The sequence below is a fragment of the Pongo pygmaeus genome, chromosome 17 (assembly GCF_028885625.2).
Source record: "Pongo pygmaeus isolate AG05252 chromosome 17, NHGRI_mPonPyg2-v2.0_pri, whole genome shotgun sequence".
Lineage (NCBI taxonomy): Eukaryota > Metazoa > Chordata > Mammalia > Primates > Hominidae > Pongo > Pongo pygmaeus.
The window spans coordinates 82,905,830-82,926,217 of record NC_072390.2 but is presented as its reverse complement, the minus strand read 5'-3'; the positions used below and the strand labels follow the sequence as shown (position 1 = coordinate 82,926,217).

The window sequence follows — 20,388 nt, the reverse complement described above, 5'->3', positions numbered from 1 at the left end:
TTCATAATTTTTTTAATATAATTAAATTACATAATAATTATTTTATTGCTTTGAAAATCCTGGACTTGAATTTTGTCTCTCTCCTTTTTAACTATTCTTATATTTTAATTTGTTATTACAGGTATTTGGCAGAAATAAACCAATACATAAATAATATTTTTTATTCAAATTATCACAAAGCCACAAAATGCTAAAATAAATTTTTGCAGAAATATCTGACATGGAAAAATTTTTCACTGTATATTTTGCCTTCAAAGAATTAATATATTAAAATACACACTGCATAAAAAGGACTAGAAGTCAGTGCAATGTCTAAATATCTATTATGCTATTTCTACTCAACATTAGTGAAATTATATGTGGTATATAAATTAAAATTACATGCCAATAGAAAGTATTCATTTACATATACAAATTTGTAGCATTTCTGTGACCAGATGAACAGAATATTTTATAAATATCTGTATTTCTCTTCATATTCCAAGACTTATGACTAATCACTTTTACTCAAGTCAGTGACCACCATCAGTCACCTGGTTTCTTCCTACTTCTCTGATTACTTCCTTTATCTCTTTTCAAGATTCCCATTCTCAGCATGCCAAATAAATGCGAACATTTACAAAGTTTGGCTTTGGTTCTCATTCTCTTTCCTGAGGCTACCATTTCATCCCATAGTTTAAATAACTATCTTCATGCTGAAGACTACTTGATACCTAGCCAAAGGCAATATTGCTCTGCTAAGTGTCAAATTTTCCCACCAATAACCCAAATGGAATAATGATAATAATCTCATAATTGACAAGTCCTGCTTTGAATTCTTCATCTCATCACTATGGAACTGAAGGTCTTGGATACATACCAATAGATCAAATGGACACTTTGAGAACACTGTGCAAATGAGCAAGTTGCAAAACCTCATCAAGTGCAGCAAGATGGTCAGGTGTAGAGAACAGTCTGTCTGCCCAGTAATCCTATTCAAGGGCCAGAAAACTTGGCAGGTCAGCCTCTGGCTGAATGGAGGCAGCTGCATGAATCCACTGGCTACAGCTATATTTTTTTAGAGGGTGCCTGTGCTCCCTGGACAGATGCAGGGGACTTCACGGAAGAGGAATTTGCGCTCTGAAGTGTCCATACACATCTATTTCGGAAGTTAGAGGCTGTGACATCAAGCTGCTTCAATACCTATCAGTCAAATACATCTGTGACCTGATGGCAGAGAATAAGAAAGTAAAGCTTGGCTTGAATGGGACCTCCTCTGAGAAGGTGGACAAAGCCCAGTGCTGTGCCAACTTCACTCTGCTCTGCATCCTGTGTTCGGGCAGTGAATTTCGCAAGGAATATAAGGATTGAATTACATGGCTGAAAGGCAAATTTTTAACTGGAAGCAGGATTATATCAAGGTCCCATTGAGCACACCTGACTCATAGACTCACTCTCTGAACATTAACTGGAGCCAGTATCAGTGGTGGGACCTGCTGCATCAAACACAAAACTACCCCAAACTGTTGGTTTCCGTAGTTAACAGCAACTATGAGAGCAAACTGCTGGTATATCAGTCTGGGATCACATCCCTCTTTTCTACACCTTTCTTTGTGGGCTGATGGGCTCATCCACACATCCCTAAAGCCTGCTGAGATCCTTCACCTACCCACAGCCTATTCCTAGTTCCTCTTTGGGCACATGATGGTAGATTGGGTAAGCAAAGGATGGGAGATTTTTTCCACTTCAGTTTTTGAAGCTTATCATTTCCTAGGAGTTCTCTGCCCTGAAGACACACAGGTGAGAGTTTGTCAGGCTGGGATGCAGGCTTCACCAAGGAGGATATCTGTATGCTGAGACGAAGGGATCCCAGCCTTGGCAGGGACTTTTCTCCCTGGTCATGGAGAGCCCTCAGTCTTCATTGAGAGCGTCACCTATGAGGTTGTGGAGCTATTCCTAGAAGGATCACAGACTCAGGCAGCTTGGAGAAGTCACTTGTCCTCTCCACAAAGTATACTCTGGAATTGACTGCAGCCCTCGGAGCATGACCTACCTTCTCAACAGATGCTGGCAAAAGCCAGCGTCTTCAAGCTCCTCATTCTTGAGCCATTGCAACAACTTTTTCAGAATGGGTAGTGGCCCCCTGGAAGTCTCCAAACCCAGACTTGCAGCCCTGAATTATGGGGCGGCTCAGCTGCAAGAGTGCACTGAGCTTTACTGGCCACATACAGCAGCACAGCTCCCTGTCCCTCTGATGCCATTGGGACCTGCTGATGCCATTGGACCTGGTGAAGCAGCTAGTCCAAGATAGTTTTCTGCTCCTTGCTCAAACAGGCCCTGAACTGACTGAAAGCCATGCCTAGCCAAGGGGTATTTCAAGGTCAGGAGAAATTGCTTCAATTCTCCTTCTCCATCATACATCTGGCTGCCCCCAAACTGATCAGGACCAAGGACAGGATTGCCCAACCCAAGCCTCCTACTGGTAATGGCGGTCCCCTTTTGTCACTGCCTCCCACCCACCCCAATCTTTGCCAGGATTCCCCAACTCTCCAAACTGTGTGAGGTTTCCCGTGGCCCTGTGGAGGGCATCACTTCACGAAAGATACTTTTCAGCACTAAGTGAAACAACCTATCAACCCAAGAAAAGACATGGCAGAATTTTGAGTGCATATTACTAACAGAAGTAAGCCTATATGAAAAGGCTATAGACTGTACAATTCCAACTACGTGAGATTCTGAAAAGGGTAAAATTATTGAGACAGTAAAAAGATCAGTGGTTGCCAGAAGCTGAAGGGGGAAAGGCAAAGGGAGAATGAACAGGCCCAGCACAGAGGATTTTTAAGGCAGTGAAACTATTCAGTATGACATTATAATAGTGCATATTTATTATGATACATTTGTCTAACGCCATGGCATTATAACACTCTAAGGTGACCTATGAACTTTGAGTCCTTTTGATGTGAACTAATGAACCCTAAGGTAAACTATGAACTTTGGGTCCTTTTTATGTGCTAATATAGGTTCATCAATTATAACAAATGAATCATTCTAGTGAAAGGATGTTGATACTAGGAAAGGCTGATACTGTATATGGGGCAAGGAGTACATGGGAAATCTCTGTAACCATTACCTCAATTTTTGGTGAAACTAAAATTACTTTAAAAGGAAAAGTCTATTAAAAATGCAATATATTTCGATCAATATGGAAAAGAAATGGACAATGTGTGACAAAAATGACAGAAGTATTTAGCATCCTTCCCAGCAATATCACCTCTCAGAATCGAAAAGATACTTCATCATCAAATGTTTGAAGTAGATATGCATGATTTTATTTCTAATATGATATTAATTTCGATAGGAAAAAATATGGAAACAAGCTGAGTGCCTTATTATAGAGGACTGGCTGTATAAACTAGGGTACTAATACAGTTGAAGTATTATGGAGACATTAGAAAGAAATGAATGATGATCTCTATATATCAGTATTTAGAGATCTTCAGGATAAATTGCTAATGAGAAAAACAAGGTGCTGGATAGTGGACCTTGTTTGCTTTCTGTGTAAAAATGTGTGGAGAAAGTAAGCGTCTCTTTGTACATCTGTATTTGCAGAAGTAAGCGAAGAATTAATAAAGATAATACCTATATGGTGTTGGAGAAAATGGAGTGAGGAAGGAGAAGACTTAAGAGGATACACTACGGCCAAAGTTTTTATAAAGACTGAAGTATATTTCTAAAAAACTGATTTAAAGAAATAAAATATAAAAGATGTAGGTATAGTCTTATGAGTTTACTTGACTGAAGACAGAAGCTTGTTTTGTTCATTAACATAAAGCCTATAAGTTTATACTGAGGTCGAAAAAGAGAAACTTAGAAGAGCCTTTGTCACCATTTGAGGTGGCCATTAAAAAAACTTCTAAATTGAGAATTAAAAGGAAAATTAAAGCTTTTACCTTGTCTTTTCAGAGAACTACATTTCAATATAACCAAATAGGTCTAGATGATGAGGAAAAGTTTTGTTTTGTAGAAGATGGCTAGTTAGTGAGTATTGAAAGAATGATAGAATTAGAGTGTAATCATTTCACAAATGCTACACTAAAGAATTTATTTCCAACTAGTGTCAAAATAATTATGTGAATGATTGATGGAGGAATGGACATTTATAGTGTGAAATCCATGACTATCGAATGGAGGACTCAGAATGCCATAATCTTGATTAAATGATCAACATGAGCATTTTAGCTGGGGGCCTACAATAATATGCATTTTCTATTGGTTTTATAAAATATTATCATCAGTCAAATCCAGATTCAGGTAGAATGCTTCAAGGCAATAGGAAATTATCTCTCCAATTTACACTTCATCTAATTAAAGTGATAATTGGCTAGATGGATTGTCATTATTAAGATGATACTTAATAGCACCACTCTCCCCAACAATTACCTATTATTTTACTAATATCACATATAATTATTATTATTCTGCAGCTTGTTTCATATAATTTGTGTAAATCAAATTAAACACAGGTTATGGGGTGGTTGTGATCTCATTGAAACAAATATATTGACTCACTATAAAAGAAACCGCACATTCAATGACAAAAATTCATGAAAAGAAAGATCATAAAAAGTCAACGTAGAAGGGTAGTTTGTCTTCTTTTATGATTCACTGAAAAGATGAAGTGCAAAATGTAGTCTCTAAAGTTTATGTCATTACTTCTCTTTACTCTCCTTTCTTTTGAAAGTCGACATGACATGTTCATATTTAGAAATCATCAGCTTTGTGTTGGTAGAGTTCTTGCAAGGTGTAAAAAACTAAAAGTGCTCTCTATAACAGCAGTGAGATGGAAAATCTGCTTAAATCAAGCCATTCTTACTCTTTTTTCTAAATTGAAATATTAGTGACTTACTGTAACCCATCCTTGACTCTATACCAAAATACTTTTTACCTTTAAAGAGATAAACTTGTTATATAAACACACTGCTATTAATTCAAAAAGACAAATACAGAATAAACTTTTTTTTTCTTTTTTTTTTTTTTTTTGAGAGGTAGTCTCGCTCTGTCACCCAGGCTGGAGTGCAGTGGCCGTGATCTCAACTCACTGCAAGCTCCGCCTCCAGGGTTCACGCCATTCTCCTACCTCAGCCTCTCGAGTAGCTGGGACTACAGGCGCCTGCCACCACACCGGGCTAATTTTTTGTATTTTTAGTAGAGACGGGGTTTCACCATGTTAGGCAGGATGGTCTCGATCTCCTGACCTCATGATCTGCCCGCCTTGGCCTCCCAAAGTGCTGGGATTACAGGTGTGAGCCACCGCGCCCAGCCCAGAATAAACTTTTAATAACATCATCAATTGTGTGTATTTGAGTTATTTTTAGTAAAATACAATGTGAGACATAGTATTTGATTGTTCAAACCTAACTGCATAAAAGATGTAAGTATAGTCTTTTGGGATTGTGCAACTCACATGATGGGCTTGCCTTATTCACACACATGAAACCTGTAAGGTACAGAATTAATCCCTAAGGCATGTTAATGTGCTTCTTTGACAATTCTTATTAACTATTACAAGATATTTAAATTGCAGATACCCTGCTGAGTGAATATTCAAAATGCACTTGACAGCCCTGCACCAGAATACCAGATGCTCCTTAATAGAACATTACTATGTTTTATTTCGTGACTTATAAAAGGTTGATTTTATTCCATAGTGCCCTGGCTTCAGAGAGAGAAAGGAGAGAGAAGAAAAGAAGGAAAGAAGGAAGGAAAGGAGAATAAAGGAGGGAAGGAAGGAAGGAAGGAAGGAAGGGAGGGAGGGAGGGAGGGAGGAAGTTAGTTCTTACATTTCAAGGGCTAATCATATGTCAGACATATTTGCATTCTTCTTCTCACTAACTGTTATTTGAACAAAGATCATGATTTTTTATCTCATCTTTTTTCCTAGCCATGGCCTTAATATATCTATTCCTGTGGTCCACTCTACTTTTCAATGTGGAAATTTCTGGTTTTTCAGAATTTGCATTACACTATTAAAATTATTTTAAGTTGCTAGAAATTAAGTATTTTTGTTTTCATTTTAATTAGTTTTAATATTAATTCATGAGGGTCTTTGCCTTCTGTATTAGTCCATTGAAGAAATGCCTGAGACTGGTAATTTATATGCTGCTATGCAGAAATACCCAAGACTGGTAATTTATAAAAGAAAGAGGTTTAATTGACTTGCAGTTCTGCAAGGCTGAGGAAGTCTCAGGAAACTTACAATCATGGCAGAAGGGGAAGCAAATAGAACCTTCTTCATATGGTGGCAGCAAGGAAAAGTATCAGAGCAGAGTGAAGGGGGAAGCCCTTTCTAAAACCTTCAGATCTCATGAGAACTTACTCACTATCAGGAGAATAGCATGGGGGAAACTGACCCCATGATTCAATTGCCTCCCATGGGATCCCTCCCACCACATGTGGGGATTATGGGAACTACAATTCAAGATGAGATTTGGGTGGGGACACAGCCAAATCATATCTCCTTCAGTCTTTCAAAATAACTGTACTTCTTTTTGTTTGGCCAAGATTGTTGCAACTTTCTTCATTTGGAATGGGGACTCTACAGCTTTTCAATACAATGTATCTCTTTTGCTAATAACTAATTTTGTGTTAAAATCTATATAATATAAAATATTCCTCTAAACCATTATAAAATATATAATTCAGTGGCATCGGCCACACTCACAACGTTTATCCATTCATCTGTTGATGGACACTTGGGTTGTTTCCACCAATTGCCTGTTGTGAATAATGCGGTCATAAATTTTGGCATAAAAGTATCCAGTTTCTGTTTTCAATTATACAGGATATGTACATAGGCATCGACTTTGCTGGATCACAGGATAATTCTGTTTTTAGATTTTTGAGGAATTACCAAACTGCTTTCACGATGGGTGCATCATGTCACATTTTCACTAGCAGTGTATGAAGGTACCAATTTCTCCATATCATCACTGTTTGCTATTTTCTGCCTTTTTTATTATATCCATCTTAGTAGATGTGAAGTTGTATTGCACTGTGGTTATGATTCGCATTATCCTAATGTCAAGTATCTTTTCACGTGCTTCTTGACCATTTGTATATCTTCTTTGATAAATGTCAATTCAAATCTTTGTCTATTTTCATTTTTTGTCTTTTTGTTTTTGAATTTTAGCAATTATTATTGTATTCTGGATATTAAACCACTATCAGATATATAATTTGCAAATATTTTCTCCTATTCCATAAGTTGTGGTTTTACATTCTTGATAATGTCCTTTTATATATAAATGTTTTAAATATTGGCTATTTATTTCTTTTTCTGTTTCTTGTACTTTTGGTGTCACTTTTAAGAATCCATTACAAAATCCAGTTTCATGAAGATGTAAGTCTATGTTATTTTCTGAGAGTTATAAGGATTTAGCACTTATATTTAGTATTGATCCATTTTGTATTAATTTTTGTATATGATGTGTAACAGGGTTCCAACTTCATACTTTTGTTTGTGAAAATCCAGTTGCCACAGCACCATTTATTGAAGACATGTTTTCTTTCCTCATTGGAAGGACTTGTCACCCTTATCAGAAGTCAATTGGCCATAAACATACACGTTTGCTTCTTGACTTTCAATTCTATTCATTGGTTTATCTGTCTATCTTTATGCCAGTTCCACATTGTTTTAATTATTGTTACTTGGTAGTAAGTTTTGCAATTGGGAAGAATGAGTCATCTAAATCTGCTCTTTTTCATAATCGTTTTGACGATTGAGGCACCTTAAAAAGTCCACGCGAATGTGAACTCAATTTTTTCCAGTCCTACACAAGATAAAAATTATTGGAATTTTGGTAGAGATTGCATTGAACGTGCAAATCACTTCACTTTAGGTAGTATTGATATCTTAACAATGTTAAGTATTCCTAAACACAAACTCAAGGTGTCTTCTTTTTCAAGTCTTCTAAAAATTATTCTCAGCAATGTTTTGTAGTGTTTAGTATGCAAGTCTTCTATCTCCCCGGTTAAATGTATATATTGACATTTAATTCTTTAAGATGCTATTGTAAATGAAATTGCTTTCTTAATTTCTTATTTTGATTATTTATTGCAAATATATATAAATAAAACTGTTTTTCACATGCTGCTCTTATACCCTGAAATTTTGCTTAAATCATTTTTTATGACTAGTAACTACTTATAGAATCTTTAGGAGTCTATGTATAGAATCATGTCATCAATTAATACAATTTCACTTCATTTTAAATTTAGATGCCTTTTCTTTTTCTTGTCTAAATACTGACTAGAAATTGCGGTTCAATGTTGAATAGCAATAGTAAAAGCAGACAACCTTCTGTGTTCGATCTTGAGAGAAAGCTTTCAGTGTTTCACCATTCAATGTATAATGTTAGCTGTTTTTATAGATGTTTTTTATTATGCCGATTAACCTCTCTTATGTTCTTAGTTTTCTGAGTGCTTTTACCATGAAATGACATTGGATTTTGTCAAATGACTTGTATGTGTCAATTCATATAAACATTTGGGTTTTTTTATTTGCTTTATTAATGTGGTACTAATTGATTTATTTTTATGTTTAACCACCCTTACATTTCTGAGACAAATCCCACTTATTATGGTCAATAATTCTACTATTATACTGTTGGATTCAGATTAGTAGTATTTTTTTGAGGATTTTCACACCTATATTTATGAGAGATGTTGGTCTGTAATTGTGTGTGTGTGTGTCTGCGTGTCTGTGTGTCTGTGTGTCTGTGTGATGTCTTCATCTGGTTTTAGTATCAAGATAATTTTGGCCTGATAGAATCAGTTTATAAGTGTTCCCTTCTCTTGTACTTTTTGGAAGAGCTTGAAAAGGACTTGTGTACATTTATCTTTAAATATTTAAATATTCTTTAAATGTATGTGTTAAGTATTACTTACATATCAAATATTAGCATTCACCAGTGTATATATCTGGTCCTGAACTTTTTTGTTGTTGGGAGGTTTTAGATTACTGATTTAATCTATTTACTTGGTTATAACTCTATTTAAACTTTCTATAGTTTCTTGTGTAAGTTGAGGACATTTTTGTGATTGGGAAATCTATCCATATCATGTAGGTTATATAATTTCTTAGAATAAAATCCCTTATAGTATGCTCTTATAATCATCTTTATTTTTGTCAGGTCAGTGGTAATGTCATAATGTCTCCACTTTTATTTGTGGTTTTAGCTATTTGTATATTCTTTCTCTGCGAGTTTAGCTAACAGTTTGTCAAACTAGTTTTTCTCAAGAAATAGTCTTTGCAAATGAGTTATGAAGCAAATAAAAGAATTGGGGGAACTTTAAATGCATATTGTTAATGAAAGAAGCCAATATTAAAAGGGTACACACCATAGGATTCCAACTGTATAACATTCTGGAAGAAGTAAAACTGTAGAGGCAACAAAAAGATAGTGGCTAAATAGTATTTGGTTGGGGAAGAGATGAATAAGTGCAGCACAGGATATTTGTAAGGTGTGAATTTGTTCCGTATAACACTGTAATGGTGGATACATGTCATACATCAGAACCCATAGAATAAATACAAGGCATGAGCCCTAATTGAAACTGTGGACTTTGCTTAATAATAATTTATCAGTATTGGCTCACCAATCCTAACATTTTTGACATACTAATGCAATACATTAATAATATGAGAAATTTGCTTGAGGAAAGGGTATATTTGGAAACACTCTGTATTTCATGCTCAATTTTTGTGTAAATCTAAGACAGCTCTAAGAAATAGTCTATCTATTAAAAGAAAAAGGCACCACTTACTTTTAATCTTAAAATTAAAAAAAAAGAAATAAGGCAGTTTAAGGATCTAAGAAAAATATTTATTAAATGCTTAATAAGTGGTATATGATTAAAAATTTTGGCCTGGCTGCAAACAGACCAACTTTCCAATTAGCTTTAGAACATAAGATTTCCTCTTTTATGAGCAAATCATTTTGGTAGTTAGTATTTAATCTGTGGTTTGACCAAGCGAATAATTTAAGTTTAGAGGATTAGCCACTCTTAATATTGCAATTGCTACCCTCACAGTAACCTCAGATAAAAATAAAAATGACATTAAAAAATGTTTAGGTATGTGTACTATTGACATTTTTGTCAATCCTTTGTATTTTTTGAATAATAATATAATAAAATCTTTAGATTTCACTTATTTATTTAATTTATCCATAACACACAATCTAAGTAAACAACAACAATAAAAATCTGAATGTGTAGACCCTGCATCCATTTCTTCAGGCTCACACCTGAAGGGATCACATGTACTGAGCACAGTGGAGGGTGCTGGGTCCAGCTATGCTGGCGGGACTCTGGGGACCCTTGTTTCAGCACAACTGTAAGCTCATGGTGACTCTCTAATGTTGGAATTAGACTTGCTGGATGTTCTGCACTAGCCATATCTTTGCCACCACGTTGGCATCCACCCACAGTCAGTGCAACCTACGTGGTTCCAGAATTAATTCAGGAACCTCTTTCAAGAAAAAAAACAAAAACCAGCTATACTTGTGGTCACTTTTACATGCCAATTCTTGTATCACCTATAGTTTTCTTCAACAACACTGATGCTAATGACAAAGAAGCTAGGATGTGTGAGGGCTTATGAAGAGACAATCATGTTAAACATTTTGCAGATGTCGCCATCTTTACACTTTCACATGAAAAAGACACTATAGAATCAAGGCTTATTTTACTTATTTGGCGGTATGAGAGTGGGGCAGACTCTACAGAGAGACTGAATCACCAGTCTAAGGGAAAATAGCAGGAAGATAATTTGAAACAAGATCTGTCTCACTTTAAAATGTGAACTCTATTTCACGCCATCCTAAGAAAAACAGTCACTGCCTATAAAGAAGGTCTAACAGACTGACCTGAGAATAGCGATACTGGCTGCTCTGGGAATTTTCATTATTTCCTTATATGATACTAGCAATTGTGTAGAAAGCTGGACAAGAATAGTAGCAATAATTGAAGCCAAATTGAGCTGCAGACCTACGGATCAATACAGAGTTTAAGTATTTAAAGACAATTACTTAGAATAATGAATCTTCTTTAAAAATTGATTGAAAGCAGTTAGACACACACACACTCACACATTTACACAATTGATTACCAGCAAATGCCATCCAAAAATTATTGAAGAGATTAAAGAGAAGTCAAAGTTTCTATTTATGACAATTACAAATTTTATTACTCCCAAATAGAGAGTAAAAACCTGCAAAGAAAATACACTGGATTATGAAACCCAGTTCCTGACAGATTGAATGATGGATTCCTGAGGTTAGGCTTCCACAGGCTGAAATGAATGTGAAGATCTGCACGGTTCTAATACTGTGCTTCCTGACTAAAAATGAGAGAAAGTTCGTTCTACATTTGACCTTCCTGTTTACAGAAAATTAGAGTCACAATGAATTAAACATTAGACTGTTTGCATTTTTATCTCATGTTTATCTCATGTTTAGAGCTACAGCATTCTCAATGTCAAATTATTTTGGTAGCTGCATTCAGTGTAGATTTTGTCTTTTGTTATTCATTTCTAAATAGAGTGTATCACAGAAACACACTCAAATTCCAATAGTCCAATTGTTTACAAATGTATTAAAAATAGCTCACTTTAGAATTATATACTATAATCCAGATAAGCCTCACGAGCATTATCCTCAATGAATGGACTCGTAAGACTGTGAAGCATAGATGTTGTTTTGAAAACGCATGGATTGAAAAAATTAATAAAATAGAGAAATTCCATCAAGGAAAAGCTTTACGGTCACTGTGTGCAGTAAATAGGAATATAAAGAAAACATCTCTAGTTTATCCATCAAAGTATCCCTCTTAAGCAAGTTTTAAATTGAATCGATCATGAACCAATAAATGACAATAATTATTTCCACTCCCATTCTCATGCCGTGGTTGAAATGAGACACATTCCCTACCACTCAAATTATCTTCTCTTTCCATATTTATTTAAAGACCGCATATATTAATTAGAAACATAAATATGGGGTTAGAAGACTGTGTACAATCTCAATGAAACCTGAGATTTGTAGATGCTTCAAAAAATAACATTAGAAGTTGGTTAGATTGAGGAAAAGACCAAAAGCATTCCTGCTGGATGCATGGTTCTTATGTTGCCAAAGGGCAGTTAGTGGCCCTGATAGCACTGATGTTGTATCAAGGAATATAGTGTGTGGATGTGAAAACTTGCAGTTTATCCTAGTATTTTCAGAGACTCAAGACGTCAGGAAAGGCAGAATTCCAGAAGAGCAACCTGAAGGAGCAGCAACTGGGTCTTAGAATTTGAATGGAGATTGTACTTATTCCCCCACTAGCTGATTTGAAAGGAAGGATACTCCAGCTCTCTTAAATGAAGCAACAATGTGCCTCATTCCATGTGTTTTCTAAAGTTTTGATCTCAATACTTTTGTCATGTTGAAATAATTATTAAACAGAACTGATGTTTTGGAAGAAACTGTCAAAATAGAATTAATGTATGAAGAGACAAAATTCATGAGAAAAAAAAGTATAGTGGAAATGAAGAACCAGGGGAAGAGGTCAACTTTCAGTATTATGTAAGCCCTCAAAGTGAATACAGGAAAAAATTAATAAATAAAAGCATATAAGACTAACTACCTGGCCATAAAGTAACTATGATCTAGAGATCAAGCAACCTCGCCCAAGTTTTGAAAAATTAATATAAAATTAAGTTTGAAAATAGTCATATACACAGATGAAAGCCCTGATAACATATGACATATTTGTAATTCCAAGAAATCCATACAACATTTAAGTATGAATTCAGATTGCTTTTAAAAAGTAGTAAAATTAGACGTGTCTCTGATTTTTTTCCTTTGTAATTCTGAACAGAGATAAGGGAATGACGACCTCAGATTCTTAGGAAGGTAGGCTAAGACCCAAGAATTCTACATCCAGCCAATTTGCTGTTTTTATGTAAATGTTACTGAACTGTATTCCATGTATGCATATACTCAGAAATTGTGCAATAATGGCTCTTATAAAATATTGGATATGCGCTCTGAACTGAGAAGGATAGAAGTATTTTAGATCAGCATCTTAACATTTCTGTGGTTTCTTTCCAGATATTTTTTGTTCTTTCATTTAAAAAATATTAATTAATGCCTATAGTTCATTCATATTTTCTTCATTTTTACCTAATGGTTTTGTTTTTGCTTTTTGTTTTCTGATCCAGGATCCCATCCATGATACCGCGTTACATTTAGTCATTTTTGTCTTCTTAGGTGCATGTCGACCATGATCTTTTCTAAAACTTTCCTTGTTTTTAATAATCTTGGCAATTTTGAGCCAGTATATTGTAGGATGTGTCTGTATTGAAAGTTGCCTGATGTTTTTCTCCTGATCAGACTGGGTGATAGATTTGGGGTCCCATGAGTTTTGAAATGCAATATTCCTATGTTTATTGATGTATTTCTTGAATAATATAATTTTGTTTCCCTTTAGCCCAATTATGATGAAAGAGACTGTTCAGTCAGGATATACTAGTAACAATGCCAAATTGTAATATGCTAAGACAACAACTATTCACTTTTAAACACATTATTTGTGTGTCACTGGTTGGCTGGGGCTTTTCCCCCACATGATATTTTGGGGACTAATCTATTCTGTCATCAGGCTAATGTAAGCATATTTCTGGCGTACAACGCAGAGAAAAGAGACGGCAGGGGAAATCGTACCCCTTAAATCCCAGAGCTCAGTCTTACTGTAAGGGGTAGAATAGTATAATCATCACCAAGAAAGAAAAATGGGTATTGCTAAACAATAATAAAATCTACCACATGGATCTTTTAATTATTTTCCTCATTCATGTGTAAGAAAGATATGTAACGCCATAATAAAAGCAAATTAATGGAAAATTAGAAGAAAATAATTACCATAAAATCAGAATACTTTTCAAAACAGAAAAAATATAAATTAGAATACATCAAAGGTTAGATTAAAAGAAAAATACTCAACAGATCTACAACAGATATATTTAAGCAAGAAAAAAATGCCAATATCTAAAAGAAGAAAGAAGAAAGCAGATGTATCAACAAACATGGAGAATGAAAGAGACAATGGCTTAAATTTTCTAAACAAGTAAATTAGAAAACCTCAGCAAATTGCAAAGCGAGATTGACAAATTTGTGGTTGAAGAATTTAAAATGTGAAGAATTTAAAGTGTGAATTCAAAAACCATAGAAGAAATTGAAAAAAGTATCAAAGAATAATTACATTCTCTATTTTAAATTTCTTGCGTAGATTGAGGCAAAAAACTTTCCAGAATAAAACAAATTTAACTTTCAATGATTTTTTTTTGCATAGAAAAATGAAGTTAACAAAATTCAGCTATAAAGAAGCTATTGTCTTCTTTATAACGAAATATTAATAGAAAACTGCACATGACCTCAAACAATGTTTATTACATAGCTGTATGCTAAGTAGGTACTTTTTCAAAGCAATCAAATAGCATAACCAATTTGTGCTGATATATCTTGATAAGCAAAGCGATTCAGTGTTCTTAAAATAAAATATGTCATACTTATTTAATGAAATCCACAGTGGAGGGCACAAACACAGATTATACTCCAGCCGGCTTGTTATCTGCCATGTTTCAAAGTGTTTTTTAAATCTGCTCTAATAAAAATGTGTACTACAAAGAACAACCAAGGAGGGAAATGTAAATTTCGTAGGCGTTTACGATATACATTAAATAATAGCAAATGCAAGTCAATTCCAAGTGTATTTCCCTGTGTCTCTAACTTGAAACAAGGCTGACTGCTTTGTAGGAATGAATATAAAATGATGGATTTTTTTTCTTTTTCTCAATCTTATCCTCCTAAAAAAGTAATCTTGTGATTCAGTCATTGCAGGTTTTATATCACCCCTTCACCAGCATTACTTTGAATAATAAAGCAGATTTGGGGCAAACCTCTTCTGCATGAAGTCGTTAGTCCTCAATCCAAACCGCTTTGAAATGGCATGCAATTACTCAAAATATTAAACTTAGAACTTCTACATGATCCTCAGTAATTTCACTCAGGGGCATAACCCAAAAGAATTGAAAGTAGGGACTTAAACAGAAAATTGTATACCCATATTTATTCACTATAGCCAAAAGGTGGAAGCAGCACCATTATCTATCAATAAATTAATGTATAAACAAAATGTAGTATATATATACATAAAATGGAACATTATTTAGACTTAAAAAATTGTCGATTTTTTGTCAAAACACCTGTCATAAGGTAAGTAGTGAAGTAAGCCAGGCCTCTCCCCAACACACATAAGAATGTATAATTCCTTTTATAAGAGATTCCCAAAGTAGTCAAATTCGACAGAAAGTAGAATTGTGCTTTCCAAGGGCTGCATGGAGAGGAGAATGGGAATGATTGTTTAATGGGTATAGAGATTCAGTTAGGGAAGATGAAAACATTTTGGAGTGGATGATGGTGATGATTTCACATCAATATGAACGTACTTAATGCCACAGAAGTGTACACTTAAAAATGGATAAACTTACACATACATGTCTATCTATATATCTATATGGATATATAAAGATACCGACAATTATCTATAGTGCCAAATGGCCATCACATATGGGAAAATTCTCATTAATAATCATTAGAGAAATGCAAATTCAAACCACAATGAGATACCATCTCTCACCTGTCAGAATGTCTTCTAAAATGTTTAATATTATATTTTTTATCTCATACTTCATTTCAAAATGGAACGTTTTATATCAAAAAAAGATAAGTCTTGGCAAAGATATAGAGAAAAGGGAACACTTGTATACTATTGGTGGAAATGTAAGTTTGTGCAGCCATTATGGAAAACAGTATAGAGATTTCCCAACAAACTAAAAATAGAATTATCATATAATCCAGAAATTCCACTAATGAGTATTAATGCAAAAGACTTGAAGTGAGTTTGCTGAAGGGATATCTGCACTCCTATGTTTATTGAAGCACTATTTACAATAGCCTCAACCTCAGTTGAATAGAACTATTTACAATATTTAATTTTTAATATTTACCCTATTTATAATAGTATCAATCTCAGTGCCCATTAACAGATGAATGGATAAAAAAAATGTAGTGCATATACGCAATGGAGTACTCTGCAGCCTTTAAAAAGAAGGAAATTTTGACATTTGTGACAACATAGATGGAATTGGAGACATTATGCTAAGTGACATAAGTCTGGCTCAGAAAGACAAAATACCACATGTTCTCACTTATGTATGGAACATAAAACAATGAACTTATATAAGCAGAGAGTAGAATGGTGGTGACAGAAGCTGGGGGATGGGAGAAATGGGGATGTGATGGTCAAAGGGTATAACATTTCAAACAGGAAGAATACGTTTTTTCTTTTTATGAGTTCTATTGCACAGCATGGTGAATAGAGTTAATAGAGTACTGTACATTTCAAAATTGCTAAGTAGATTTCAAATGTTCTCACCACAAAAAAAGTTAAGTATTCGAGGTGATGGCTATGTTAACTAGCTTTATTTAATTATTTCACATTGCATTCATAGATTATAATATCATTTTTTAATCCATAATTTTTTTTAGCCACACTACTCCTTCTTCACAGAACCCATAAATCTATACAATTACAAATTGTCCATTTATAATAAAAAATACAGACAACAAAAGAATAAAACAATGTTTGGTGTACTTATATAAGCTACCTGGTAGAAAAGATAAACAAAGAGGAAAAGATATTAAAGTTATTAGACAGATTCAGATTTCAAATTATCCCCAGGTAATGGTTTCCCATTTGGCAAGTGTTGCAGATCATTACATCAGTTTTTCTAGTTCATACCGGCACACACACAACAGTGCAGTAAATATCCCTGTTAAATATATCATAAATATATACCACAAGTTAAATTTAAATATAAATTGCCCTGGTATCTTATGATTGAGTGCTGGAAGGTTGACAAAGTGTTTGGTGGCATATCACATACAGCTCTAAAAGTTCCAAAATTTAAACAAATTAGACAGAAGGGATGTTATTGAGTGTTGATAAACCAACTTTGATGACATAAAAGGTGCCTCTGGCACTGACTGCTAGGTTGATTTTGAAGATATATGTGAAGGCCTTAAATACATAGTTATGAAAAATACAAGTGAAGGAAGAAGCCATGTTTCTATATATGTGCTATTTTAAAATGATATTATATTTAATTTAAATATTCAAATATTTTAAATAATTATATATGCTATTTTTAAATGTGTACATGAAGTAATTAAGCTGATATTTAATTTCAATATTTAAATATGTTAAAATAATTTATGCTATTTTTAAAATATGTGCATGAAGTAGTATAAGTAGATATTTGGTGAGTCATGTACATATCTCAAATTTATTATAATATAGTACGCTGAATGGCTTGTAAATCTCAAAGAAAAATGAGATATTGCATTTAATTTGGGGTTTGCCTTATATTAGAGCAAATACACATATATGCTTGTGTAGTAGGCTCATCATTATGCATATTAATGTCAAACATCTATGTTTTCTATATCTACATATTTGACAAGGCGTACATTACATAATACCATTTTTATTTACTTACATTCTCCATGCTTCTGTTTCCTCATGTGGAAAAATTGAAGTAATAAGCATAAAAATATGAAGATTAGAGTGGCGGGTTCTCACTTGCACCTGGTAAATGCATTATGCAAATGTTTGTTGCATTTTGTATTTTCCATTCTAAACTATCTCTGAAAAAAGTCTCAATTTGGGGACTTAATATTCTAGCTTCAACTACTCTTTTTTTTTTTTCTTTGAGACGGAGTCTCGCTCTGTCGCCCAGGCTGGAGTGCAGTGGCGCCATCTCGGCTCACTGCAAGCTCCGCCTCCCTGGTTCACGCCATTCTCCTGCCTCAGCCTCCCGAGTAGCTGGGACTACAGGCGCCTGCCACCACGCTCGGCTAATTTTTGTATTTTTCATCGTGTTAGCCAGGATGGTCTCGCTCTCCTGACCTCGTGATCCGCCCACCTCGGCCTCCCAAAGTGCTGGGATTACAGGCGTGAGCCACCATGCCTGGCCACTTTAATTACTCTTTAACTTTACACTTAAGCACAGAAATATTACATATTGCAGTCTTGAAAATATTATGATAAATCAAATAGACCCTATGATACATGATATGTTAAATATTTAAGTTTGGAAATGTCTTCTATATCCAAAATATTTCCATTGTTAACCAGTGCTTTTCAAAAAATATTTTTATTATACCTTAAAAAGAGCCAATTTAGGGTCTACACTATCTTTGTTCATCTCGTTTTCTTTTTCGCACATGTTCCTTTACTAACGTAGATTAACACTACAAGATAAAAAGTATCCAGCATCATAACATTGTAATTAATTCCCCCATATCAAATTATATGAAAAATCCCACCTCAGACACTCTGCCAAAGGGTATGGAACATTTAATCAAGATTAAGTGCTTCAATTGAAGCAGTATATTCTCACCTCTATAAATAATTTTGTCTCACTTTATTTCAAAGTATTGCCATTTTTCGTCCTAGGATTTTAGTAACACGTTGTGTTAAATTCTTGTCATGTTTAAAATTAAACCCTCTTATTCGTATTATATTTAAAAGCAAATTTTCATTGTTTCAATGAAATCGTTCAGTATACTCTGCAAAGTTTATAGTAAAGTTCTGAACAATAAATACATTTTGAAATGTCCTGTACTTTCAAAAGTACATATTAGAGCTGATGGCTTAAGCACCATTATTTAGTGGCATTTCTAATTATTACTTTCCTTTATGTGGTTTTTTTTAAGAGGTACCAAAAGTTCCTTTTGTCACATGGCTCATGTTGCCTTCAGTAACAGCCACTTGAATTTGCCCTTAGTTGCAAACTCAGATCATGAGAGAAAATATATTCATAAAAGAACTTTATTCGGGACATTCTTCCAGGTGGGAAAGAATTACAGGAATTCTTTACAGGAATTGTTACAGGAATTACATATCTCCTTGGAATTACGACATGCTGCATACAACAACAAAAGAAAAAAAGATATACACTGTCTTAAACAGAATAGAAATTTGTTTTTCTCTCACAGGCTGGGTATTATGAAATAGAGGCTTTCACAAGGCTTTCAATCTCAAGGTTATCTCATGTTCCAAACAGTTGCTGACACTCCAGATAATAACTGTTTTGCAGGTAAGGTAAAAAAAGTAAAGTGAAAGCCACAAAATACATCAAACTGCAGAGTTATCCTCTTTTAAATGTTTTCTTTGAAATCCCTCATAACATTTCCACTGACATTTTAATATCGATAACTTAATCAGGTAGTCACATATAGTTGCAGAAAACTGAATTATGGTGTTTTAGTTGGGATATTTTTCCCCCGACCCTTGAGATAACCTTCATTTTCCGGAATGCTTTCTTTTTAACTTAAGGTAAAGTTCATAAAGAATAAAATTAAACTTTTTATAGCATACAATTCTATGGCATTTAGCACATTCATAATGTTGTACAATGCTTACTTCTATGTAATTCTAGAACATTTTCATCGTCATACCTATTAAGAAGTTTCTTTCTATTCCTCCCTGTCCCCAGTCCCTGTAAACCCCTAATCTGCTTTTTGTCTCCATAGATTTACCTATCCTAAATATTTCATATAAATGGAATCATACAATGCATCACCTGTTATTTATGTTATTTCTTTCACTTAGCGTAATACTTCAGAGGTTTTTCCATGTATCAGTAGTTCACTCCTGTTTCATGGGTGAATAATATTACATTGTATGGATACACAATATTTTGCTTATCCATTCATTTCTTGACAAATATTTGAGTTGTTTTCACTTTTTGGCTACTCTGAATATATTGCAGCTATTAGCATTTATGTACAAGGACTTGTTTGAACATATATTTTCAATTCTTTGAGGTATATGCCCAGGAACGGAATTGCTAGATGATATGGTAATTCCATGTTGTGCTGGTTCATTTTTCTCTGATAAAATTGAAGTCCTGTTATTATAAACGAAGAAAATAGCTGATATTGTGTGATCACTAGCAGTGTCAGCCACAGGAAATGGGCCCATTTTGTTCCTATAGGGGCACTTGCTGTGTGTTCCTATTTAATCTCCCTGTACAGATGGACAAAATCATATCCTTACATCCCTTACTTTTGCACTCAGAACTCTGCAGCATTTTGCCTTCTGGCCCAGTTATATATAACACACTAGTTCGGACCCCAGACAACCACAGTATTCCACAAAACTGCTGAAGCATGGCCACCACATGACTGTAACTGTTTAGCCACAAAAAACTTGGCAATGGCCAGACGCAATCAGCCTAGG

The 20,388-nt window shown here is 34.4% G+C and overlaps 1 pseudogene; it reads left to right on the top strand.

Moving 5' to 3' along the window:
- Positions 1-1,158: 1,158 nt before the first annotated feature.
- LOC129018796 (myotubularin-related protein 14-like) lies at positions 1,159-2,253 on the top strand (annotated as a pseudogene).
- The last annotated feature ends 18,135 nt before the right edge of the window (positions 2,254-20,388 follow it).